Source organism: Phasianus colchicus, chromosome 3 (genome assembly GCF_987193195.1).
Source record: "Phasianus colchicus chromosome 3, bPhaCol1.hap1.1, whole genome shotgun sequence".
Lineage (NCBI taxonomy): Eukaryota > Metazoa > Chordata > Aves > Galliformes > Phasianidae > Phasianus > Phasianus colchicus.
Genome location: NC_143438.1, coordinates 12,075,588 through 12,102,033, shown reverse-complemented (window position 1 = coordinate 12,102,033; position 26,446 = coordinate 12,075,588). Strand labels below are relative to the sequence as shown.

The 26,446-nt window shown below is 45.3% G+C and overlaps 1 protein-coding gene across 9 annotated transcripts in view; it reads left to right on the top strand.

The window, feature by feature from the left end:
- RREB1 (ras responsive element binding protein 1) overlaps positions 1 to 26,446 on the top strand; it is a 121,799-nt gene that overhangs the window by 27,702 nt on the left and 67,651 nt on the right. For 2 of the 9 annotated variants that reach the window (XM_090136967.1, XM_090136969.1), the window contains exon 2: positions 23,723 to 23,848. The exons of 6 other annotated variants lie outside the window; for them this stretch is intronic. The gene's annotated coding sequence lies outside the window, so the exon portion shown is untranslated. Of the gene's footprint in view, positions 1 to 22,667; positions 22,768 to 23,722; positions 23,849 to 26,446 lie in introns of all 9 variants that reach the window. One more of the 9 variants, XM_090136968.1, reaches the window with a different exon arrangement.

The window sequence follows — 26,446 nt, the reverse complement described above, 5'->3', positions numbered from 1 at the left end:
GGGAGGCCTGGTACCCACTTCCTGGGATGAGGGCAGACAGTACGGCACGGTCCCATTCTGCAGCAGGACCTGGGCACCCACAGACACTGTCTGCACACAAGGGACATTCTGGGACTTTAGGAGTACACCCACAGCCTGCATCTGGCAGCCCTGAGGCCAGGAGCACTGTGAAGTGGGAAGCGTAAGGTGTATGACCTGCTGTTCCTGTAGGAGCCTGGTCAGGGCTGCCTCTCTGGTGGGATTTCTCCATCCTGTAGCTTGTTGGTAGACACCCAGGTGTGGGTTGTTGATCAGGTGAATCCTCCTGATGGGCAACACAGGGCCAGCATCCCCATGATGAGTTAGCAGGGGGCCTGGCAAAGTTCCCCAGACAAAGAGCCTAGGTTGCTTCAGCCTTCAAGCTCTGGTGGAGGGTCGTACATTGAAAGCACTAGCGACTTCCTTGTTAGGATGCAGACTCTTTAAATTTTTATTAAAGGGATTGTCTGTGCTGATATTTAGCTAGCACCAGATGTTGGCTTTTCGTTACCAGTGTGGAGGTGGCATAGCTAATAAAGGCAAGGGTAAGAGACTTGTGTGAAGCTGTCAGATGCGGCATTGTGTGCTGCAGCCTGCATGATGTCTGTCGTGTCTTCATGGGGCAGTGTTCTACAAGAAGGGTGCCGTTTCTCTTCTTCCTTTCTTTTGCACTCTTGACTGGCCAAGTGTTTTCCAAGTGCTTGTCTTTTTTGGGTGGTGTTGCTCATTTGTGCTAGCTAATGCAATCAGGGTACAAAGGTAGCTCAGTGGCAGTTTGTTTTATTCCTTGTATTTTGATATTTCTTCTGCACATAACTTTCCTGTAGATCATACTTGTCCCCCTCAACCTCTTTTCACCATCCCCTCCCTCAGAAAATGTCAGCAACTGATTGTTTCCTTTGCAGAGCTTAGAGCCCCTAGACAGAGCTTTCCCAGCTTTATGAATGCACCGTTTGTTGCTGAGGGCACAACTGTTTGATATAACTGGCTGCATCCCACTCTGCTTTGGACCAGCATGCACTACAGCCAGTCTGTGCATAAACCAGATTTTTGTATTAAATGGCACCATTTTGTCCACAGCAGCAGTCTGTCTGTCTTTTGTGTGTGCGCGTGTGAGACTTGCAGCTTTCAAATGCAAAATGTATAAAGAACAGTAGTTTTGCAGAAATGAGTGCTACTCAGTGAGCGTACATTGCCACTCGAAGGCTTATTTTTCTTAGGGAGTTCCTTATGAGTGATATTTCTTCCTCATTTTGTGTAGGCGGACCAAAGCAAAAACAAGTTTTTAAATGTTTTATGAAGTGGATACAGAGTGTAATGTTACAGATGTAGTTGTGTTATCAGGGGCACTCTCAGTTATAACTTCAGTGGAAATGCATTTCGCACATTGAACATATCTGTATTTATTTATGTTCACTCTGTTTCATTGAACCGCTCTATTTCTTCTCCTACCTGCTTCTGATTTTGCTGGTGACCAAATAGATGTACCGAATTGAAGATGCTGTGCGTTTCACCTATGTCTAGAAAATGGCATCCGATGTGAAACCTGGTGCTTCTCTTTGCTGCTCTCCCCAGTTACTCCCTGCCTAAGGTCAGTGTAGTTCGGCCATGGCACAGGCCTGCAGAACTTAGTTGTACTGTGCCTGGGGCAGAAGGAGGGGCTGCGTGGCACAGAGCTCCATCACAGCCACAAGGGAGGCTGTGTGAGGCTCTGGCCCAGCAGCTAAATCACTGCTCAGTCCACACTCTGCTTGCTGCCATTGTCACAGTGCCTGGCATTTCTCCTCACAAGCTCTCTGCTTACTTACCTGCTGAGTGTCTCCAACAAATAAGAACACCTTCAGAGCAGCCCCACCACCTCAGAGCTTGTACTGTGTAGAAATCCTTTCCATGCTCCTCCACTGTATTTAATAAGCAGGGTAAACTAGTAGCACTCACTTATAAGAAGGCGGTGGTGCAGAAGATGAGGATTCCCCACATCACCCTCTTTTTGATACCCATTCCGAGTATTGGACAGGTTTGACTGAAATATAATAATTCTTCCACCAAAAAGAAATATGTACAACTTTACAGCCCACCCTCACCATGTTCCTCTGTATATTCACTGCCCACACAACGTTACCCACGGGATGCGGGTTGGAGGAGGAAACTTATTCTCTTTCATGTGACTGCAGCACAGTTAAGAACTGCAGCAGGCTTCAGGATCCAATGGAATGGAATTTCTCAGGCACATCTCCATGTCTCGGCTTTCCGGTGGACCCCATGGAAAGATGCAGGTCTGCTCTCTGTGTGATTGCTCATTTGTTGGGAGCTGGCAAGAGCATAGTGTGCAGAGACAAAGGCTGCCCTGGCCTGAAAAGCCCCCAAAGACAAGTCGTGTAGTAAATACATCTGTAAAGCTGCGTTTGAGTTACAGGCTGCCTGCGGCTCACGCACTTGCACTCCATCTCTTCCCTTTGCCCCTTACTGCCTTAAAAAAGGATGGCAAAATAGCTTCATAAAATGCAGCAAGTGCTAAACTGTTGATATGATTAAAAGAAGAAAAAAGAAGAGTCTTAGCCGAAGCATATGTGTGCAGCACTTTAATCTTTTATGGATTGCATACTTGCTGTGGGAGTGGAAGGGGATGTTGCAGGCTTACTTTCAATGCACGCAGAAATCTTTCCCACAGCACGAAAACTCCCTGGAAAACATATGAAACAACTGACTGGAAATCAGAGCATTTCTTGTGCCCAGCACTCATTGCTCTGAGGGATTTGCTGTGCTCTGAAGGTCGTTTAATCAGTTATCTTCTTTGTTGGTTTCTTTCAGTGCATTTCATGCATGCTGCTGCTGTGATCAAGCTGTGAGTGTGATGCTGAGCTTTTAGGGGTCCATGTTTCTGCCCCATGTTTTTGCCCCCGGTTCTTTTATTACTGTGTTCCCGTGATGATTGCATCTGTTCCTTAAAATGGCTACTGAGCAAACCCACGTTCTTGCCATCGGTCAGAAACTGTTCAGCCCATGTCAAACCCCCTGCAGAGCTTTAAGTTGATGCCTGTGTTGCTTAGCAGGTAGATGGCTGATCTTTGGGCTGTCCATTAACCCTGTGGGTACTGCACACAGTGAAGACATAAATCAGCTGCAATGATGAGAACGTGTCCCAGTGCTACCGCCCCTGTACCAGCTCTGGTTAGATTTTCGGGGCATGTAATCTTCTGAGTGTGTAGCTTGGGGTTTTCTCTGCTTTGCTTCCCCACCTCCTTATCTTTTGCGTAGTTTTTATTTCTGAGGTGCTAGAGGAGCAGCGATGAAGGCAATGGGCTGGCACTGGAGGGCTGGCAGTGTCGCTGAGTTGGTTGGGTTGCTTCTGTTCCCTGCCATAAAGACGCCACATGTCCAGGATCAGCCTGTGTTAGGCTCAACGTTTCATTTCATTTTCTGGCATCCCCTTCTCGTGGGCCAATGTTTGTGCTGGAGCATGACAGGCTGTGAAAGGTGTCGGAGCAGAGAAGGGGGCTGCAGCTTGGCTCCAGCTGCCAACAGAAAAGCAAACCAACAAAACGAGAGTTAAACGGAACATACCATAGAACAGGTTAGGCAGGACTCTGAAGCCAGATACGAACCTTCTGCTGTGCTTTAAGGCATCTTTAGTCCACCCTCCTCCCTCTGCCCTTTCAGGATTTTTCTCCCCCCTGTTATGAAATAGGCCTGTGCGGGCTGGGCTGCATCGCCGGCAGGCGGGGAGCTGCGGCGTTGGCTCTCCTGCTGCCAGCTGTTTGTGAAGAAGGAGCGGGTGCACTTGTCTGTGCCCATCATCTCCTCTGCACAGCACAGCATGCGCCTGGCTGCACGTCATGCCCTCCGCCTGGCTGCCTTGTGGACGGCCGGTCCCTGAAGTACCGGAGGAGGCAGAGAGGAGATGGGGAGTGCAGGCGGGTGGAGCTGGCTGGGTTGATACTCCCCGCAGTTAATCATTACTTGCAGCATAACCTATTCCTGTTTTCTAGAGGTTTCATTGGCACCTGTGGCCAGGATCACAAGGGGTATGTGACAGACTGCTTTCCAAGCAGCAAGCTCGGTGTCCAGTGCACAACATCAGTCCTTCTGTAACATGTTTATGCCTAATCCTCCAGTAAACATACCATATATAGCCTGGTGTGTGCTCGCTGTAACACCCTGCTGCAAGGCGACTTCAGTGGTACCGTGCGAATTCCTTAGCTCCTGGTAACCAGCTGGCAAATAGGATGTCACCATATGTAACGTAAATATATCCCACCAGTGACTTTTTTTTTAATCATCCTGTCCATAGCGCATAAAGCACGTGTTTTGGATCACAGTAGCCTGAGGTCTGGCACTTTGAGAAATGAGGGGGGTTACACACAAGTTATCAAAGGATGGGCTGAGTCCTGTGTGTGTGCTGTTGTTGCAGAGTAAAGACGCTGCTCTTGCCGTAAATGTCATACAAAGCTCATGTTTATGAATCAATGGCTCAGGGACTCTTTTCGAGGCATTTTCCTTTTCTCCCTCTCTGTTTCAGATACCTGTTGCTTCCTAGGTGATGCTTAAGGTATGATCCATTGAAAGCTTTTTTCATTTTGGTATCTTTCATAGAATTTCTCCCCTTCCTTTTTCTCTGTGCCTTCCTTTTGCTCACCTGGTGCCAGCAGTGTACTCAGTGCAGCAGAGAATGTGAGAAGCAGCACTCAGGCTGGATTCACAGCTTTCTTCATCAGCTGTTACATATGGATTGCCTTCAGCTTTTTTCCTTTTTTCTTCTAAACATTGTGAAATGGCTTTAGCGTTGTTCTGACTCTTTCTGAAGTGGTTTGGGAAAAGGAGATGAAACCTGTCAACCTAGACTGGGGTAGGTTTTGTTTTCCTTTTTGTGCTTTCTACTTCTTTCCCCATTCCCTGGACTGTGAGGTGACAGTGTGCTGGTGAGGACCCCAGGTAACCTTGTGTGGAGCTTTCTGTCCCTGCCTGGTGGCAGCTCTTAGCTCCTAGCTCCAGTAGCTTAGTGCATGGCGATGCCTTTCGTACCTCTGAGATGGTTTCTCGGTCAGAGAGACTGCCAGTTATCTGCAGGGGGGTTTTCCCCTGGTGGCCTGCTCCTTATTTAGCTTGCAGAAGGGAAGAGTTTGCAGTGGGGGAATGTTTAGGTGTTACGTAAATGGACAGGACATGCATTTCTCTGACTCGTCTCCCATTGGCCTCATCAGAGTGAATTATGTCTGACTGCTTGGCAGTTAATTGGACCATCCTTCCCATTTCCTAAGCTGATAAGCCCCTCACTGTCTGCCTCAATCAGGCTTCTTTGTTTGAGAAGTTACTAATGCTGCAGAAGAAGAGAATAATGACTTTCCTACGTACTGTAACCAAGTGATGGGCTCTGATCATTTGGGTGCTGTGATAGTCTGTGAAGATTCTCCATATTTCTTCAGCAACGTTCTTTCATAAGAATTATTTGTACTGTAATTCCAGCAGGGGTTGGCAGGCAGTGAAAAGTAGGTACAGCTGGTGTATTTACTACAAATCTTGTCACTTTTTTGGAAAGAATTGCGTTCATGTTTAAGGTATCCTGTGAGCAGCTTTGTTCTGGTGGATCCTGGCAGCGGTATCTGTCAGGATCGGGTCTCAGAAATGGCTCCCTTTTATGAAAGACCCTTCAGATGAGGACCGTCTTCCTGATGTGTTTGGACGGTGCCTAGCTTAGAGTGGGTGTTGCCAGAAGGTGAGTAATGAACAGTGATTAATCGTCTCTGCTCTGTGGATGAGTTAGTATGAAAAAGCACTTGGCTAAAAGCTGTGCTTCAACAAACTCATCAGACTTAACCATGCAGGAGTCAGTAGCGTGTCATCCTAGAGGCCTGATTCTTGTGTCTCTGATGGGTTTTGTGTTGACTGCCGTGGATTTACTACATCTGACTGGGGGAGAAGCGTGTATTCTTTTGTCTCCAGAGCTAAATGACAGCTGAGTGATGAGTCGAGTGATGTGGAACTGTATGTACTAAAAGTAGGCATCCTTTGGTCGGATTGTTTAGTGAAGATTTTGATGCAGAGGTATGATTATGAACCTTGTAGGTATGCATCCTCATGTTTGTACCTTTGAGTCTATGATACAGATGTACAAGAAAGATCTAAAGATACCAGTTCGTGTGAGATTATATCTTGAGTTTGAAAAGCCATTTGATTGTATGGGATCCCATTCATCCTTTACTGTCAAAAATGTAAATAAATAGAAAACCTAAAGCTGTAGTGATTTCTAAAATAGTTTCCATTCTGAGTTTTCATATTGATTTGAGCAATGCATTGCATGTGTTTGATCATAGTTACTTCTAAAGCCTTTTGAAAGTGGGATTAATCACAGAAAACTTCCTTCATCCCCCATCCTTTGGCTGTTTCTGGCAGCTTTCAGGGGCCTGAGCACACAAAGGCAGTATTGGAGGATTTGCTCCTTGTACAGAAACTGGAAGAACTAGGGATTTTTGTTCTTTCTTTTTCTTCCTTTAAAAAAACAAAACAAACAAAAAAACCAGCACCAAGGCTTTCCAAGACATAGGGGATGTAAAAGTACGCAGCGAAAATAAATATTTGTGCGTTGCATTGTGAACCTGCATTTGCAGGTACGCTTTGACCTCGGGAAGTGACTGCTTCTTTGCTTTTTGTTGTAACTTTGAGTTTGCACTGCTGAGCCCCAGAACGGTAGTGCTATAGCTGGAGGAAGAGAAGTTGCATACGCCATCCATGGGGATTCAGCCTGCCACCAGTGATACTCAGTGATGATTCGTCCATTGTGTCAAAGAGATGCAAGGACCACAGTGAGCTGAACATGGGGCCAGGTCATCAGGACAAGATCTTGTGGAGAGACTGAGGGGAACAGGAGTTTAGAAGCCCCATATGTCCCACCAGTGGTGGCTGGCTCTCCATCTCCTCCTGCCAAGGACTTGTCATCAGACCATGGACAGCTGGCTGATGGCTTCTCTTGCTGGGACATCCTTTACTGACATTTCTATTGCCAGACATTCAAGAAGATGGGCAGAAAATTTGCATTTGGATTTTAAACATTCTTCCAAAAACTTTATGCTTTGTAATCTCGTCTGAAGCTCAGTGTTGTAGCCTGAAGGTGATAAGGAAAGAGCAGGAAGAGGTATTCCTGTCCTGAAAGAGTTGAAAAGGAAAAGCTGGAAAACAAGTGGCTTCTTACTCAGGAGTTCTTGGAAAGAAAGATGCTGTGTATGTAGTAGTTAATGCAAATTGCCCTCTGTGTGCACAGAAATGCAAGCTGGCTCAGTGGCTTATCAGAGGGCAAGTCTGAAGTGCCATCGTTGCAACAGTGAATTGAGAGCATTTGGGAGGCAGTCTAACTTCCATAAAGAGTTATGGGAACATCAGGGACAGAGAAGTTTAAACAATGTTTAGCCTCATAATTAGGACAACTTGAAAATGAATTAACTGCTGGGCCCGTAGTGATTTGTGTTCTTAAATGTATAGGACCTTAAGCACAGAAAGTATTGGGATGAGTCTGGAAAGGGTCCATGTGTAAGGAATGCAGTTCTTCTGGCTTCCGAGATAGATTTTTGTGTAGACAGCATGGAAAATGATTACAAAAACAAGTATTGCAAGACACTTAATGAGATGGGAAACTGGAAGTGCTAAAGCTGTGGCTCTTTGGATGGAGTGATTGTGAGAGAAGTGCAGCTTTTTTCTGCTTTGTTTTCCAAGCAAACATTTTTTTACTTTTGAACAACCAGAAATGGAGTTTATCCAATGGACTTACAGTCAGCAAATCCAAAAATGTGCTGGACATCTCTCTTGAATTCTGGGATGAGGGGCTACGACAACAACTGGACTAGAGGAAAAAGATATCTGTAATATTTGCTGGCAGTTCCACCATTGTGGTTCAAGACTTCATTTCACCTTTTGAGAGGATGTCAAGCTGTCAGCTTTCACTGGTTTGGGATGGGGGTGACTGGGACTGACCAGACCAGTTTGTAAGGAGCTTAGTCAGCTTCCTAATTTCAAGGTATACATAGAGAGCCAGCTGGGACAGTAATGCTGGTAAGTTCCTCTGCAAGCAAGAAGCTGGGCTGCCACGAGTATTTCAGTCAGAGATCACTGGGCACCTTTATTCTAAGCCTTGTTTTCACTTGCATGCAGCTCTACTAAGCTTTAACCAGTTGTGCTGGAACACCACATTTCAGGTGTTTAGCTTCAGGCCACGTTTGTTTTGGTTGAAAGAAAAATAAGTAATAAAACTAATAATAAAAAAGAACTTCAGCCATTTCTAAGTATGCAACTAGGAGAAAATAACTTCAGGTTTTGAATTCTTTTTCATGTCGTCTCTTTTCTTATTAAAAGAAAAAACAAACCTGCGCTACCCTAAAAAAAGGCGGGGAATACAAGGTGAGACTGACCATTTTTTCTAGTCCTCAAAGTTCTACTGCAGGAGTGCTGAGATGTGGGAGATTGCAGGTACAGTGGTTGATGGAATAAGCTGGCGGAGGTGTCAGCTGCAGTGCTTACTCTGGTGTGTTCTTTTGTTGATGCCTGTTGCAATATGTGTGGAGGAAAAAGCCTGCACATGATCCCACGAAAGCCAAGCATCCTCTTGTCCCTCTGACTCCAGATCAGAGTAAGCTGGATCAGCTCTGTGAATGCTTAAGTTGGGAATGTAGCCCTGCATCTTGATGTAGCAGTGTAGCAGCTGTGTACCTGTATATCTGTGTTCTGTTTCACTAGAAAACAACGTGGTGAATGCCCAAATATTTCTCCAGTGCTGTGACACAGAGGTATAAAATTTCTGCATGCGGGGTTTGCTGATGTCAGACAAAAAAGCTGTTCTGTTGGATGTATTTAACTTTGCTGGTGCTTCTGTTCCATGTAAGGGTAGTTTGAAAGCTCTCTGGCAAGGTTTGCACACCTTGCCAAACACAGCTGGTCTCTTTGGAGAAGAGAAAGCTCCAGGGAGACCTCATTGTGGCCTTCCAATACTTGAAGGGAGCATATAAACAGGAGGGGGAATGGCTGTTTACAAGGGTGGATAGTGATAGAACAAGGGGGAATGGTTTTAAACTAAGACAGGAGGTTTAGATTAGATATTAGGAGGACGTTCTTCACCCAGAGGGTGGTGAAGCACTGGAACAGGTTGCCCAAGGAGGTTGTGGATGCCCCATCCCTGGAGGCATTCAAGGCCAGGCTGGATGTGGCTCTGGGCAGCCCGGTCTGGTGGTTGGCGACCCTGCGCATAGCAGGGGCGTTGAAACTAAATGATCATTGTGGTCCTTTTCAACCCAGACCACTCTATGATTCTTAAATTAAAACAAAGGCTCAGAAGTTCATAAGTACTGGGCACATAGTGCATGGTCCTGGTAGCCCTCCGTTGCAGACCACAGCTTGCCCAGAGACCCTTTGACAGCGGCTGTTTGAAGCTTCTGTGAAAGTTAATGGATTTCCTCAGTAGAAGGAGACTAAGGCCTGAGTAGACCAAGACTGAGACCTTGGTTTGTACTGAGCCCTTCAGTGTGGTTTGCAGTGGCACTGCATTCATCTTAGCGAGCTCATAGTGCAAGAGAGAACAGAGTAAAGCTGCAGCACTGCTCACCTTCTCTTCCATTCAGGAGAGACTACAGCAGAATAAAGGAGCATGCCACATCTCGCGCTCCAGAGTGGGTCTTGCTGGGCTGCAAATGCAGAGAATGAGATACCACTGGTGCTGGAACTATAAAAATATGTATATGAAAATGGAATTAAAAGGTACTGCAAAGCTGCATTTGCAGCTACCATAGCAAGGACATTTTTCGAAACAAGGCCAGAAAGGTTTTGCAGTAGAGAGTATTTCAGGACACTCCCTGACCTGTTTCATTTTCTTTGCTGAAGTGTTACAATAGCTCCAGGTTTTCATAGTTAAAGCTAGCAATTTAATAAAACATTTCAGGATAATTTTTTTTTGCTTTGATTATGTGCAGTATATATGTGTAGTGTGTGTTTTTAATATACACTTTAAAAGTAACTTTTTTTTTTTTTGCTTGGTTATGGAAGTAGATACTGTAGAAAGCGTTTTCTTTGACAAGACATTTGGCTGAGGATATTCGTTCATGAGAAGCACCAAGGAGCAATATTGACTAGCTTTGCTGTCTTCTGTTTTGAGGAACTCATCAAAATGAAAGAAAAATCACTTTTATTGTTTGCTTCCCAAGAGAGAAAAGATGGAGTGTGAGAAGGAGTTAAATAGTGATTTGTATTCCTTTTCTCACAAGCTCCCTTTTCCCCCAAAACACAATGCTCCTCCCCTCTGGTGCTGCCCACAGTATTACCGTGCTGCCAGTTTCAGGGATGAGTTTACATGATTGTTTTGAAAAGTGTTATAGTCTCAATCTCTGGTAATCCACCAGGTGGAAGCAGATGTGTAGGATGTTTGTAGTTGTAAATCTGAGGTTGTGTGGAGTGGATTTCTGAAAGAGCAGCATCTGTGGAATGGGAAAGAAAGAAACTTCATCAGTGCAGTGCTGTCAGTAAAGCAAAAGTTTGCAGTTAACCACCGGCTTGATTCGTTGGTGGTTTTTGTTGATGCGGTAGGTGACATTGTTTTAGCCAATTCTGATGGATGGCTAGAGATCAGCTGCCTGGTTGCTCTGAATGACAGTAGGGAGCCGGCTGTCAGGAGGAGAATCAGTAGGAAGTGGTTTCTTAGAGCTGGTGTTCTGCTGGTGCTAACAGAAGTTCTGGTCTGCTGGCCACCAGCACGCTTCTCTGACCTGCTAGAGCACAGCTGTGGCTCATGCTGCACTGGTGCCTTCCTGCCACCTTCCTGATAAGCACCTTGCATCCGGGTGCCTTGCTGCTCATGCAAAAAAATGGCAACTTTGAAGTTCGGAGGAGGGGGAGGACATCCCTTTGTATTCAGCCCTCACAGGGATTCTGCTGTGAGTGCATCTTTATCTAGAAAAGTGCTAATGTGTTCCTTCATTTGTTTCTGTTAAGGGATTGGTGGAGGTGAATAGGGGGAGTCCACACTCCAGCAGGAAGCTGTAGGTATCTAAAGAATAATCTCCTGGAAGCATCCCTTGGCCTGCAGTCGTTTGGAAAGTCTGTGCTATCTTGGTTTGCGTTGCCTGTATTGTTTTGTGTAACATACAAGGTTTGTGTGCATACTGCTACAAGTTCTTGGTTAATTCTAGTACCATTCTTGTTTTTCTGCTGATGTGTTGTACTAAAATTAATGTCACCATCTGACAGATTGTGCTCTCGATAACTTAAGCTTCACGTGCAGGGCAAAACCTGGACAGTAAGTTGTGTTGAATCACTGGCTTAAATCATTTCGTCACTGACATGTGTGCTTTGAGCATGGCTTAATTCTGAACGTGGTACAGTAACAAATTACCTAAAAGTTAAACCTTCCCTCCCAGCTGTACCGCTGAAGATATTTGCATTTTCAGCCCAGAGTTGCAAAACCCAGCCCTGTGCTTGTACTTTGTGCATGTTAGGACAAAAATAAAATGGAGAAAAAAAGAACCGAAGGAAACTGTTTGCATCAGTTAAGGCCCAGTGCGAGCTGAGGGTCAGGATCACTGCAAATTAATCAGTTCACCAGATAATATGGTAATACAAGGAAATGATGATATCACAGTAAGATTTTCTTATTATTTTTGTTAGTAGCAGAAACTTTAAAAATAAAAGAAAGCATAGGAGCAGAAGCGGCCAGCAGGGGAAATCACAGAATCACAGAATCAGAGGGGTTGGAAGGGAGCTCTGGAGTCATGTAGTCCAACCCTGCTGCTACATGACCAAGTCTTGCTTGGAAAGGCAGAGCGTGATGGTTCAGGAGTGCTGCTTCAGTGTGTTTGTCTTTAAAACTTCTTTCTGTCTAGGTGAGAAGAGACAGATCACAGCCATGTGAAATCTGATTTCTTAATGCTGTTTTGAATAAAGCAAAATAATGCTGTTCCCTCCTCTTGTCTGGATGACTGTGAACCCAAATAGGGAATTCCAGGCCTGCAGAAAAGTGACAGTAATCTTGAATCTGTAAGTGATATGCAGCCTTCATTGTTATTTTTAATGAATTAAAGCAGTGCAGAAATCCACAACAGGCAAATGTTTGGTCCTGCTGTACCTCAGTGCAGTAATTATAATGCAGAAACAGCTGATAGTCACGTCTCCAGCCCTGCACAGCGTTATGACTTGCTACCTACATTCCATGTTTAGCTTTGAGCGATCAGATGGTGCAAGCAATGTGAGCTAGCAGCGCCTGAGGACACGCAGCGAGGCAGCATGTCCTTGCTCCGTGCAGCTTTGGTTTCTTTTCTCCACTTCTGTCCCATTCCATCCCCTTAAGGTGATGCACTGTGCAGTAAAGGCCACTCTCTGAAGGCAGTCAGCTGCCAACGTGGGAGCATGTGTGCCTTTCCCACTGCGCTGCAGGTTGAGTCCAAGGCTCCAAGGTTTGTAAATATTTTTTCTAAAGTACATGAGAACTCCAGGTGAGCGATTTGCCCTGCTTACCATTCTGTAGCTCTGTTTGAGACACGTAGTGGCACATGGTGGCGGACTGTGCCAGCATTGTTACTGATGTAGCTTAACGAAGCATGAGTTGTTTTTTGGGGGGATAACTTTGTGCATGGGGACAGGATCATTTACAGCTGCTTGTGAACAAACAAAAATGTGGAAAATGGAGTTTAAATCAGCCCTGAGAACTCTGAGGGAGGCAGAGGGTGGAGATATTCTGGACTTCTGTTTGCTTTGTGCTTAGTGCTGCACAAAAGGTACACCCAGTCCTTGATCTGGGAGAGATTGGATAGACAAGCAGTAAAATGACTGACAGACCGCCTGGAACTGCTCTTGCTCTCTTGCTCCCCTCTTCCAGGGATGCCACAGAAGAGATGCAGTGTAGACATTTTAATTGTGGTAGTATGTTTTATGGTGAACTTATTTTCACCGGGTAAATTGGAGAACTGAACTTCAGGTAGAATTTTAAGTGGTAAGAGATGTTCTCTGTGACAGAGAATGAGCTTTGAGCTGGAAGGAAGGAAGTGAGAGGAAGCAGGAGGAGGGACTTTGCAGATAGAACCGGCTGAGAGTTTGTTCCACGACATCTTTTCATCTTTCCCTGGTTCTGCAGCACCGCAGGAATAGAGTTACAGACAACATTCTTGCTCAGGTCTCTCATCCCGCACTCAAATAGAGGGTGTAATTTGACGATGCTTCAGTTACCCTGTTTGAATGCTGCTGGTGAAATGTTTGTGTGCATGTATAGAGAAAAACAAAAAACAAACGCACCACAAATCCACGACCGATTCCATGATCCCAGATCTCTCCTAGGCATGAGGGAGAAGAGTGCAGCAGGAGCTGAGGGGTTAAGAAGGACTGGCTGGCTGTCCTTCTGAATGACAGCCGTGGCTTACATCAGGTTAAATCAGTCTGTGCTCTGCAGACTGAGGCAAAGCAGAATGGATTAAAAACTGTTTTCCACATCTAGCCTTGAGATTCCTTGCAGCTGTAGTTCTAAATCAGCTTGTGGGGGGACGTGTATCACTGCATCACAGCAGCAAGATGGGGTGTGAGAGGCATCTTCTTCCAGGACAGCTCTGGCAGTCAGCATTGGCTGAAGTTTTTCTTACTAGCACGTTTGTATCCACAAGTTCCATGGGTTGATTTTAGCCTTTGTCTGCCGTCCTTTTCCCCTGATATGGGTTGGAGAGCAGCAAGGCCTGCTGGGCCACACGGGAGTCACCTCATGCTCTGCCGGGCTGGCTGACACAGGGCTTCTCATTCGGCCAAGGTTATCTTGCTGCTGACCTTGTAGCAGAGCTCAGCCTGGTAATTGTGAACATGAGGGGCTTTGGAAGAGTGCACAGACTGATTCTTTCTTGCTTTTGTAAAAGCTGCAGTTTATGTGCATCCCCACTCTGAAGTAGGAAAGAAAGCAACACAGTGTTTTCACAGATTCTGAGGAAGTCCCATCTGAAGATGCTATTTTCTAAAATCCACTGTGGAGATTTCCTAAACTCGACATGACAGTAGGTTACCAGGCCACGGCTCGCCTTAAAAGTCCTCTTTTGGTCCTGTACCTTGTCGTCTGTTTGCTTACAGGCCTCTGATAGCTTGCCGTAAGTGATACATGGCATCTGATTTCTTCTAGCTGCTGACTTTCATGCAGGAATGTCTTTGCCTTGGTTGTAATTGGTTCAGTTTACTGAACTAAATATGTTTGCATGCTTTTGGGATGAAGAGGGACTTCTGTTCACTGTGTAACAGAGTGAGGCGTGGGGATTAACAGGGGGGGAGAGGGAGGAGTTGTGTGGGTTTTCTTTTTTTCCTGGAGGCATCAGGCTCCTCCTGTCGCAAGGGAGAGCATAGTACATCGAACCTAAAGACCTTTAAAGTACATGCTGAAATGGATGCTGGGAAGATACAGTACAGTGCTTGGGCACAACTCCAAGGCTCTCAAGGCAAGTAATATTTAAACAAGCTGAACAGCCCCTTTAGGCAAGCAGCAGGAAATCCAGTGCTGAGCTTTGTGTTGTTGCGTGGTCAGCAGAAGATAAAAGCTCAGGCTATGCAGCTGGGGTTCCCTCCTATCACTGGATGGCAAACTGTTAGAAAAGATAAAAGGGCAGAAACGAACAGGGGGTCGTCTTATTGAAAAGCATTCCTTCATATTTTAAGCTGTCAAAGTTAGCAACTTATTGTGCCTGATGTAAGTCAGAACCTGCACTGTCACTGGCAGTGGTGGTGTATGCTGGAGCTTCTACCTCAGCTGGCTGGCGAAAGGTGGATTTGGCTCTCGGCTTTGCTGGAGATAAATGTTTAATGCAGGCAGGATGGTGATACACGTAGGTGTCTGCAATGAGGAGCCTCCCACAGCCCTTCCAGGTCTCTCTTCTGGCAGCTTGCCTTCGACTGGGCACAGTTTTAACAATGAAGAAAACAAATTTAACTGAATGAGATTACTATTTCAAGTCTTCTAATCACTATTTACTGTATTCCTCCCCTCCATCCCTCCTCCTTTTTTCCTGCATCACAGCGCTGGTGTCTTGGGAAAGAAAATGTTTCAGAGCATTTGTTACCAATTTAGCAGCAAGTACGTGCTCAAATTTGGGATTTCTGAGACCTTTGTGTGCCATATGTAGGCAAAACGTAATCTTTGCTAGTTCCAGTAGAAAGGAGCAAACACAAATTCGCTGTTCTTCAGATAGTGTTTCTTTAATCTAGTGAGACTTACATTTGTGCAGCCTTTTTGTTTTGGTAGGACAGTTAACTGTCCTCCCTGGGGTTCCTAATTGCTTATCATGGTGTAATCTGTCTCCTGGGTATACGAAGGGATGAAACACTGCCAAGATGGAGCCCCTGACTTCCCCCAGAGGCCTGATAACCGTCCCAACTACTGAACCCCTGTGGCAGCTTGCTTACTTTAAAGACCTTGCTATTTCAGCAATTATCCCTGTTTTACCATGTTTAGTAAGTTTTATAGGGGCATATTTACTGAGGAACCTCTGAATATTTTTTAATGTCAAATCTGTATTGAATAATGTTTTGAGTTCATTGTGAAATACGCTGCACATGTTGCTGCTCCTTCTGGTTAAAAAAGTGTCTATAGCCTCTTGTGTTGTGCAAGACCCTAATAGATGAGGGAAGGACCCCTGTCTTCAGCTGTCAGTAAGTTGGGCTGGCAAAATCTTCCAGCTTCAAAAACCCTCTTTGAAGTTCAGATGAACAAACAAGTGAAACAAATCTGGTGACTGTCTTATAGTTTTTGGTAGAATTATACTTCCACATTACCATGTGTGAAATGAGTGGGTAGGCTGAGAAACGTTTTTCACCTTACAATGAAAAATTATTTATTTAGCTGGTGGTTTTGTTAGGTTTCTCCTTTAGTTTCTTGTTTAAACTCATTAAAATACACACTTCTCCACAGGTGAGACTGCTACTAATTCCTTGAATTCTTCCCCTGCACCTCTTTATATATAATATTTGAGCTTCTGAATGCTTATGAAACTTTGCTCAAAGCAATGATGTCTGAACTGGAGAAGAAAAATAGCTCCTGCTGTTTAGTATCTGAGGGGAAAGTATGAAGTGAGATTTTCTGCTGTTGAGATGTGTTTTGTGTCCTTTACTCCTGCTCAGAATTAACATCTATTATGTATGAAGTTTAGAGGGACTTTAGGTAGAAATACATTTTGTGCCTTTTAAGAGTTGTATCCCATTCAGAGAACCAATCTGATGATTGCTTCTTCTTTTGTCTCTCTCTTAAAAGTCTGTTGGTATTGTTCACCTTGTTGTGTAGTAGATCCTAAGTGACCTTGACAGAATTAGTGCAGGAGTACACGAGGGCTGCTAAAGAAGTAATGCATCCTTTTTTATGATGTAGGCCCACAGTGTCAGAAGTGGATATTGGTGGTATGGCAGTAGAGAATGAACCTTCCCACCAGTATTCCATTCCACGTTGTTGCTGTGTGACACATGGCAGCAGAGGGGCAGTCTGACAAAATGGCGTCTGATATGGAAGTGCATATGAAGCAGAGGTGTGTCACTGAATTCCTCCATGTGGAAAAAATGACAGTCCTTGATGTTTGCTGAATGTTGATGGAGACCAAACAGTGAAATAGTGTTTTGTAGCTGAGAATCTGCTCTATCAAGCAGTGTTATTCTACTCTTTATATTGGTTGTAATTTACATGGAAAGAAATAGGAGGCATTACTTTTGGTGTGACATATTACCACAGTATGGACTGGCTTAAAACTGTAAGGTGATTTCATTATTGGAATTAAAACAAAGTGGTTGTGTGGGTGTGTATGTATATATATGACTGAGAAGATGTTCACATGGGAACATCCCTCATGAAAATAAGTGTAAATTTCAGTATCACGGGTCCTACTATGATCCTCTGATGTAGCTTTGCTGTGTGTGAATATCTGAAAGAGATTAGTCAAGGTTCCTCTTAGCAAACTCTTGCTGTCCTGCTGCAGAAGTTGAGATGCCTGTGAGAGGATGCACAGGTCACTTGATCTGTTCTGTGTGTATGTGCTTGGTTGTTTTGGAATTTGCCAGGAGTTGGACTCGATAATCCTTATGGGTCCCTTCCAAGTCTATCCAGTCTATGATTCTGTGTTTTTCTTTGTGGTTAACATTTTCAACTACTACACAATTGAGTTGAACATTTCATACTTTGTACTACTTTGTTTCAGAATAACGTTTTGGGGTGTGTGATATTCTCTGTCAGAGGGATTGAGCAGAGGGGAATGAACTGCCCTTTTCATACGTGAGTTGTGGAAAGAATTGTCTGTATCATCTGTTTGATGGCAACGTGTGAAGTAGTAGAACTGTTTTTTTGGAAGAGGAGGAAGGTTTTGGACCAGCAGCAAGCGTTTTTTGGCTGGAGGAACAGCAACTTGAAACTTCACTTATTGAAGAAACCTGTTCACAATTTGGTCTGTTTTCTTTTTTTTTTCCCCTCCGCTTTCCTGAAATAAACTTCCTGCAATTCTTTGCGGTGTGCAGGTGTCCAGACTCCCCTTTACTCACAGTGATTTGTACAGCCTGCCAGACAGCTGAGGGCTGCACCTAAAATTCTGCCAATGGGGCCGTGCACTGCAGTGGTCTTGATGGAGTTACAGTGGGTACCTTTTACACCTGCAGGCTGCAGCATCTCCCTTTGTCTGAACAACTGAGAATTGCATTCCAGGAGGCTGCATGTGGGTAGGACTGCCCATAATAGAAAAAAAGAAAGCTGCAGAGGCTGTAAGCTGCTTGCCTAATCCCTGCGGCTGTTGTACCGTGGAGCTTCAAAACTTTGCTGGATGGATCTGGAGGCTGGTTGCAGAGCAGAGGGTCAGTCTTGCCAGTATTTGCAGTTATTAACGTTAGTGGATGTTTGTTCATTTACTGTGTTTTTTTGTTTTTCTCTGAGCATGTAAGAGGATTGTAGCCTTGCCTCCAGAATGCTCCCGTTCAGGGAACTTAAGACTGTTCCCTCTGACGAGCTTTGAAGATCAGCAGGCATTTCCTCTTGGTTTACTGCATTGTTGGAGGAGCCCACTGCTGCAGAAGTCTTTAGGCCCATCCACCCGACTGTGGGCATTCCTCACCCCACCAGCACGTGGATTATGCTGTTTGCAGACTGTCTAAGCTCCATGATGACCTCCGTGGATTCCTCATGAGCTTTTGCAAGGCCGGGCCTGTGTACTTTGTAAAATCCTTTTGAAATGCCTCCTAGACTTTTAAAGTCCTAGAGCAAAAACTATGTGGCAAGGAACGTAGAAGATCAGCAGCTTGATATGCTTGTAGATGAAGGGGATTTGTGTTTGCGTGAGTGTAGGCAATTCTTGGCTTAGAATGCATCTTTTTCAGGTCAGATGGAGAGAGGTGTTTTCTGAGGAAGCTTCTGCTCGTCTGGTAAAGGAAAGAAATTGCAGAACTGGATTCCTGTGCTCTTTTTTAGCATGTGTGTTGCAGTCTATGAAAATTAAGAGATGCTGTTTCGTTTTGTCAGTGTGCAGGAAACACCTCCCACAGGTTAGTTTCAGCATATTTACTTCAAAATAGAAAGAAAATTCATACTGAAGAGTACTATTGACAAGTAGCATTGTTGTTTAAAATTTCCCTGGTGGCTTTTCTGTGTGGGTCTCAGCTTGGAGATGCTTTGCCTGTTTGCCAGCACAATCTACCGCTGTAATTAATTTACCTAACACAAACAAAAAACAAACACTGACTTTCAGAATGCAGAACTCTCCAAACAATGCTGAAGCAAGGCTGTCTGCCCAGCTGCTGTCAGCAGTGCTCACAAGGCTGCAGCAGCGTGTTCATCAGCAATGGGGGAGAGACGTTTTTCTCAAGGCTGGGCTCTTCCTTCTCCGTGAGGAAGTGATAAACACCACTTTGAGAGATTTGTGGTACTCTGGCACCTATGGCAAATATCTGATTAGAACGCTCCAGGTAAAAATGAACAGCTAGCTTGTATCTTTTAGTTCTGTTCAGAATGATGGGAGAAGGGCAATCGATGGTCATCTAAATTTAGTATCACGTGATGACATTGGTGGTGCATATCTGTTTCTGGTCATTAACAGACTGTAGGAGGTGGTTGACTTGAAGCCTGTTGTGCCTTGTGCAGTGCAGGGCAGGAGTGTGGCTTTGGCTTGTGGGTCTGTGTGGGGTCTGCCTGCTGGGGAGATACAAGTACGAAGCAGCGCTGCTGGTTATCTCGCTCACAAAAGGCTGTGTAGCTGCATTGGATGTTGTACTGGAGAGTGACATTAAAAATGCTTTCTGAGGTGGACGGAAGAATGAGGGTTGCACAGAATATTTCAGAATCCCTTTGCTCCAGCACTTCTCTCTTTTCTCCCTGTGACATGTGGTTCCGCCTCCTAAAACATCAAGCTAAAACTCCGTAAAAATCTCTTTAAATTGACTTATAAATGCATTGTTTATTTGTTTGGAAAGTGTGATAGAAGGAATAGTTCCTGTGCTGACCAGAAACAGAAGACGGGAAGATAAGGATGTTAACAAGGTGGAGTAGAAAAGGAGATGTTTGTTTAGAAGAAGCCTGGTCTCCAAGGCCTGTGGTGCAGAGGAACCCTGCTGATAACACAGATGAAATTGTCTGCCTCTTTCCTAACTTAAGAGGAGTGGAGCTTTGTAATAAATGGCTGCCATGTGGCAGCTGTCTCCCTGCTTCGTGAGCCTGGCAGTAGTTAATCCTGTCAGCAAGTCATGCTCCCTGGAAAAGAGCAGCGAGGAGAGCTGCAGACTCTTGAATTATTCTCTCTGCAAAACGTTTGCATGTCGAATCCCTTTCTGCTTAAAATGAGTTTGGTAATTTGGTGGAGGCTCTCATCTTTAAGTAGCACTACAGCTGCGTTGGCTTCTAAATGTTAGGGATGCGTTGAGATGTTGCGATCTTCTTTCCCTCTTAAAAAAGAATAAGCCATTTTGGTTTTGGAGGACGTGTGTTCCTGGGTATAAGGTATGTTGTTTTGTAAAAAATGTGTTGGTATTGCTATGTGCTAAGAAGTTACAGGTTGAGCATCTGAGGTCATGATTATCCTTAAGAGCGTGAGGCTTTAAAATATAAAAACATTTACCTTATTTTTTTTTTTTCATATTTTGTTGAGCATCTGTAGTTTCTATCCTTTCTACACAACCTGGAAAACTAGAACTTTCACTGAAAATAAGCTGGAGATTCTTGTGCAGTAGTGTAATACCCTCAGGTTTTCACAAGGCTTGCAGTGAGGTCGTAATGATTGACAGCACCACCACCAGGAAATGAGTTTTATTCACTGTAATTTCTGTCTCTTTTCTCACGTTGTGCATTGCATTGCTGTAGTACCTTGTGTGGTGTGCAGTGCTTTGGCATGTTGCCTGGTGAGGTGCTGCACAGAGCACACTGCCATCACCTGCAAAGGATGTGCTCTTTTGGGGCTCTGCAGGGAGCAAACCAGCACCGTCGCCTTCGGTGGCTGAAACCCTCTTTAAATGCATCCCTGGAGGAAGAGGATCACAAGCAGCACGCAAGATGCAGGGCACTAGCACAGGAGATTTTCTGTCTTCCTCTGCATGATTCATCCTGCCTCTCAGTAATCCCTTCCAAACCTGTCCTGCTGCACACATGCAGCTCCAGCTCTGTGTGAAAAACAAGCATGAGGCAGCAAAATGTTTGCTCGCTTCTCCCACCCCATCCTCCAGAGATTTGCCTGGGACCTTTGCCTGCATCCTTGGGTCTGGGGCTGCCCTGGGCCAAGCTGTGGGGTTGCAGGCCCCCCCCTCCTGACCCAACAGCTGCAGGCACCGATTGCCAGCGAGCGGCACAGCCGCATAGCTTCGCGGCTTTTCTTCCTCTCACTGCTGCTGTTCCTTCTTGTTTCCACAAAGCCGCGAGGAGGAACAACCAGACTGATTGTCTCCCCACCGGGTGGGTGCCTGGGCATCTGCAAGGCCAGTTGGTAAGGCACAGAGGCCCCTGTTTTTTAAGTGACACCGGGGGCTATTGATTGCAGGCTTGAGCTGTGCTGCTGCTGCACAGATGCTTGCTCTTGGCCCACCTTAAAAGGACAAGATATCCCGTGGTTCAGACGGGCTGTATGTTGCTGGGGATGCCAGCATCTCTCAGCAGAACTGAGTGTCCCACTTCACCCACACTGCATCCTGCAGCCTTTTCTTCTCCAGAGCTGAAGGGCACTGCAGCTTGCCTTGGCTGGAGGGGAAGTGGCTTTTCTTCTCTCTTACACCGAAATGTTTTTCGTCTGGTTCTCCCAAGTGCAGTTTGTCTAGCTCACCCCTCAGGCATTGGGATGAGCAGCCTGTTACCTCAGCACGGTGCTTGCTTGCTTAGCCATCTAGGTGATGGCACATCAGTGGATAGATTTTTTTTTTTCTCCTGTCCTCCGAGGTATGAAATTCACTGTGTTTGTGATTCTACCCTTTGGCGCAAGGCAAAAAATTGAAAGAAATCACAGGACTATCTATTTGCTACGTTTCAGATTGTTTCCTCTCTTTACTTCCCTTGCCCCTCTGAGGCGGCAGCAGCAGTGAGGCTTTGCTTTCCTGAGAGCTGCTGGGGGAGCTCAGGCTCACCTCCCGCCTTAGCAGGGAGCCTTCAGGGATGGGCTCTGCAGCCCCTGGCTCTGAGGAGCGTGCTCCCAGACTCCCAGGCTCTCCTGCACCATGTCCCACAGCGTGTCCTCACACAGCAGGATGTGGGCCAGCCCCAGCCCGATCAGGAGCCTCAGCAGTCAGGCTGGAGAAGGCCCATCCATCTGGGGAGAGAACCTGTGCCATATCTCGAGGCACGCTGCTGTCCCGTAGCCTGCCAGCCCAGGGGGACGCAGAGAGATTTTCTTGGGTCGCCACTTCATCTAAGGCAAATAAACTGGAGTCGAAGCCAAGAAACACATCAACTTCCTGGAACTCTGCGAGCCGTCCGCACAGCTGTCCTAGCTTGCTGAACACATGCAAAGCAGAGCTTATAAGGACAGACAGTATTGCTTTTGTGTCCCTCCTCAGCACGCGGGGAGGGAGCAGGGGCAGGGCACACTGGGTAACGCTGAAGGTCTGTCTTGTCCAACATGCTTCCTTTGCCACTGTGAGCCATGGTGGCTGGACAGCCTCCCCAGAGGTCTCCTGCACCCCACTGGCTGGATGGGAAGCTGGCATGATGAGGATGGAGGGGAGTTTGTATGTGGAGGGATCTGTGATTACAACTGCTGGCTTTTGCTTTGCTGTTTTCCCAACTTCATTTTTGTGTGTGTGTGTGAAATCAGCTCTTGTGGCCACAGGTTTGTTCAACTGTCTTGAAATCTCAGTATCCCTTTTTGTCTGAACAAGTTCTCGAGGCTGACTGCAATTTGGTGACAAAGGCTTTCTGGAGGGCCAGGTGCTTACCCACAAGCTGACAGGGAGGATGAGGATGAGGAACAGCTTTTAGATAGGTCTTTGATACGAGGGAGGAGGAATAAGGTGTTAGAAAATCTCAAAATTCACCAGGAGCTGGTCAGTTGTGTGATGTTGCCATCCTGGGTGCAGTGGTGCTGGGCAGGAGTTCAGTGTGGGTTTGGACCAGACCCTCAGATGCGCAGTGCATGGTGGCAGAGAATAAAGCTTTCCCATCAGCGGATGGGGCTGTCAGATTTTGGTTTCGTTCTCGGCAGTGCAGCAGCGTGTGCTTTGCTTCTCCTTTCTAGCCTAGCAAGACCACAGGCTGCTGCGTGTCGTGCCGTCCCCAGGAACAGATGAGAGTGTGCTTGCTCTTCAAGTTAACAAACTGCAGGGCCAAGAAGACAGGTATGAATGCATCTTATATTAATGCTGCGATTGAACCCATTGAACAATGCAGGAAAATTCCATCCAGGAAGCCCCTGCTTTTCCAGCACAGCATCTCACTGTTACATTAGTACAGCTTCCTCATTTTCCCTGTGACTTATCAGCATTGTACCAGGGCATCATGGTGATTCAGAGTTGTAGTTTGCTTAAGGCAGTAGCAAAGTTCAAATTCCGGTATGTTTCATGGAGAGATGCTTTTGGTCATCCAAGCCAAAGTCCTGAGGACTGCTAATGGTCCATAGATCATGAGAATTCAGATTTCAAAACTTACAGAAAAACCGAATCACCCCCATATCTCATCATGCGTGCAAAGGAATGAAACTGAAGAAGTAAACATCTTTGAATATTCAAAATTTCAGCTGTTAGGTGTGGTAGCAACAGTGTACAAAATAATTGATGAATGTGGAAGTCTTCTTGCTCTTATTTGCCCTACCCCTAAAACAGGTGGTGCGCTCCAGCCCTGCTTTAAGGTGTGTGCTTCACTTATTTATTCAGTGCTTGTGCCTATCTGCCGGTGTGTGTGTTAAATTAGAAGAGATGTGTGGATGTGGTGGATTTGTAGAGTTCTTCTGCAGAATGAAGTATTTCATTCATGCTAACACGGATAAAGCAGCTGTATCAGTAAGAACCCCAAGAGGTCATCGTGAGATGAGTGATCTGTCTTTTAGTGCCCAGAGAGCACGTGTCCTGAGCTGTTGCTTCTTTGGTTTGGTGTCTTTGAGGTTTCGTTTGTTGTTCGGTTTTTTATGCTTGTTGTTGTTTTTTTTTTTTTTTTAACCCCAGAGGAAAACTTTAGTTAGAGGTACAAGTTCAAAAGCTTTGGGGCAATATCCTTAGAATACTAAGCTAATAACCAACCACCAGCTATTCCCATGCCACTGTTTTTTTTTTTATGCTTGTCTTCCTTTCCTCATAGGCTGCTCTGTACTGGTGCTCCAGCAGTGGTGACAGTGAGGTGACGCTGCCAGTATATTTCTCTACCACTGGGGTGCCGAGTCAGCACCAACACTTCAGTAGCAAGGGCACAATTGATATTAAAAAGGTCAGTTGGGAAGACTTATTTCTTTTGGTTTTCCTTTGCATTGAAGCAGTGGCTTTCAACGGTATTAACCCCTTTTTCTTCCCACACAACGCATTTTCATCCTCTTTCCTTCCTGCCAGCTTTGAAGCCAAATCACATTCAAAAAGTAGTTTGGGTGGCTGTGTGCATCTCTTGGGGATGCTTTTGTGCTTGGGAGCGTCTCTGTGTGCGCCGGGAAAGATATCTGCTCCTCTGGTGGGAGCTCAGTACGAGACCATTGCATCAGATACCTTTCTGAAAGTGGTGTAGTGATGCTTAGGTATCTCTAGGGTAAACGGTAAACTTTTGTTTATTCAAATGCAATCTCTCTCTTTGAAGTTTTGTTCATGTCTAAATTTGTATACTAGGAAGGTCTGGCCTTCATTTAAATGATCCTTGGATATTTTTTTCTATCACTAAGAAGACAAAAAAAACCAACAAAAAACAAAAAAAAACCAGTGGGAAAGCCTTGAGTAAGATAATAGCGTTGCTAAGATGGAAATGATGAAGAAGGCTCAGGATTCCTGTTTGGGCCTCACAGGAAAACGTGGTTTGAAATGCATGTATGTGGGGGGTGCATTCCTAAAGCCATCATTTGTTTCCCCTGTTTCTGCTCCTCCCACCGTGTTCTGTGCTGCGTACTACGGCATGTTTAATGAAACCAATAAAAGTATTTGGCTGAGAGTGTTAATCTTCCCCTGGCCCAATTAGTGCATGGCTTCCAATTTAACATTGATGTGAACATTTTTTTAAGGCAGAACAATGAGCAGCTTTGTGCTACACACCAGGTTTTCCCCCTCCTTGCCTGTATTGTGTGTTTCTTTCTACCTATTCCAAACAGAGGGCTCCTGTGCAGAGACAGGGGAGCAAACCAGAGCAGGGACTTGTACCAGCTCCATGTTAGTGTGGCTGCCTCTCAATGGCAAGTCAAGTGACCGTGACTCTGAAGGCTCATCATCTCTTCTCCTTTCTTCTTCCTTCCCCTGTAGCCCTTGCTGGCCTGCATTCTCCTTTTTGCTTCATCTGTGATGCTCATTGCCAGAAGGAGGAACAGCTGTAACAGTTGAGAGTGGTCTTGAAAGAAAAAAATTAAATATAAATAAATACGCATAAGCAGAGGGGGGAAGTAGCTGCTGATGGACTCAGCTTTAGCATACAGTGGAGTCACACTTTATCCCAGAGGAGGAAATAGGTCTAGCAAGTGTCTTCCTGTACAGACTGAATGGGAAGCAACAAGGCTTTTTTCATTTTTTTTTTTTTGAGCCCACTGTTTCTCAGCAGCTCTCCCGTTATGTGTGGCATCGGGATGGGCCTCCAGCACAAGGAGGAGCTGAAGGCCATGCAGCCTTCTGTGTGGGATTGCAGCTGCCCAGTTTCATGGCTTCGGAAACAACACTAAGTGGAGGGAGACAGGTCCCTTTCTGTGGCCCTGGATGGAAGGCTGTTGGGACTTTGTTTTGTTTGTTGCCCCCTCACATGTACGGACTCTGCTTTCATAAGAGTGGGTGACTGTGATGCTGGGGGGAGGGTCTCCAGAATAGATGACTTGAATGCTTGTGACCAGTTCCCTGTTTCCTAGAGGCTTTGCTCAGATGTTGAATGCAACCTGAGGCCATGCTGTTTGCCAGCCTCTTTCCTGTTTGTCTCTCTTTCCTGGAGGTCTTTGTTCTCTTTTGGGGAAAGGGAGGAAGGAGGCTCCATTGGTGTGACCTCCCAGCTGGGGTGTTTAGAGTCCTTAGGGCAGGGCCACAGGGCATTCCTGCTGATCACTGCTTGTCTGATTCCTGGGATCTCATAGGTGCCGCGGAAAAAAACATTTCCTCGTCCTCACTGATGCATTTATTTAAAAAAAAAAAAAAAAAAAAAGCTGCAAGAGAAACCTCTCAGTATTCTCTTGCCTGAAGGCTTTCTGCCATGGGTTTTCCCACAGGAAGGAGTGATTTGGCCCAGTATCCTTATTGTTTCTATATCCTATTGCAAATAGAAAGTTATGCCTCTGAAATCAGTGTGTCCTGCTCATTTGGTTATCTTTGTTTAAGTGGTACATTTTTACTTCATGCAAGAAAATGGAAAATACATATGTGAACAAAAGCATGCGACAGTAATCCTATTTTTGCAGAATTGAATTTCAATCTTTTAACTGCTTAAAATTAAGAAATGCTGAATCTTCAGAGTTACACTATAGAGTAACTTTTTCTAGGACATAATGGTGGTAACATTAATGCTAGAGGTATTCACTGAAAGAGGAAAGGGTAAGTGTACTTCAGAAGGAGGAGTTGGTTTTTGTTGATGTGTTTGTTTGCTTGTTTTTATGTAGTAAAGCACTTACTTTCATTGTTTTAACATAAGTCCTTCCAAATAATATAAACTGGTCATTGTTTTTGGTGGTACTGAGCAGATACAGCAGGCAACTTGGAAATAACTCTTTGGTACTTGTTCTCTTCAAGATTAAATCACTTACTTTCCTTTTTACTACTTATGCAGTAGAAAGAAGTGACTGTGTTGCTCTTAAATGGCCTCTTTTAAAGACCCTCTCAAATAAGCAGCTCTTATACTTGTTTGAGAAAATACAGGAGGATG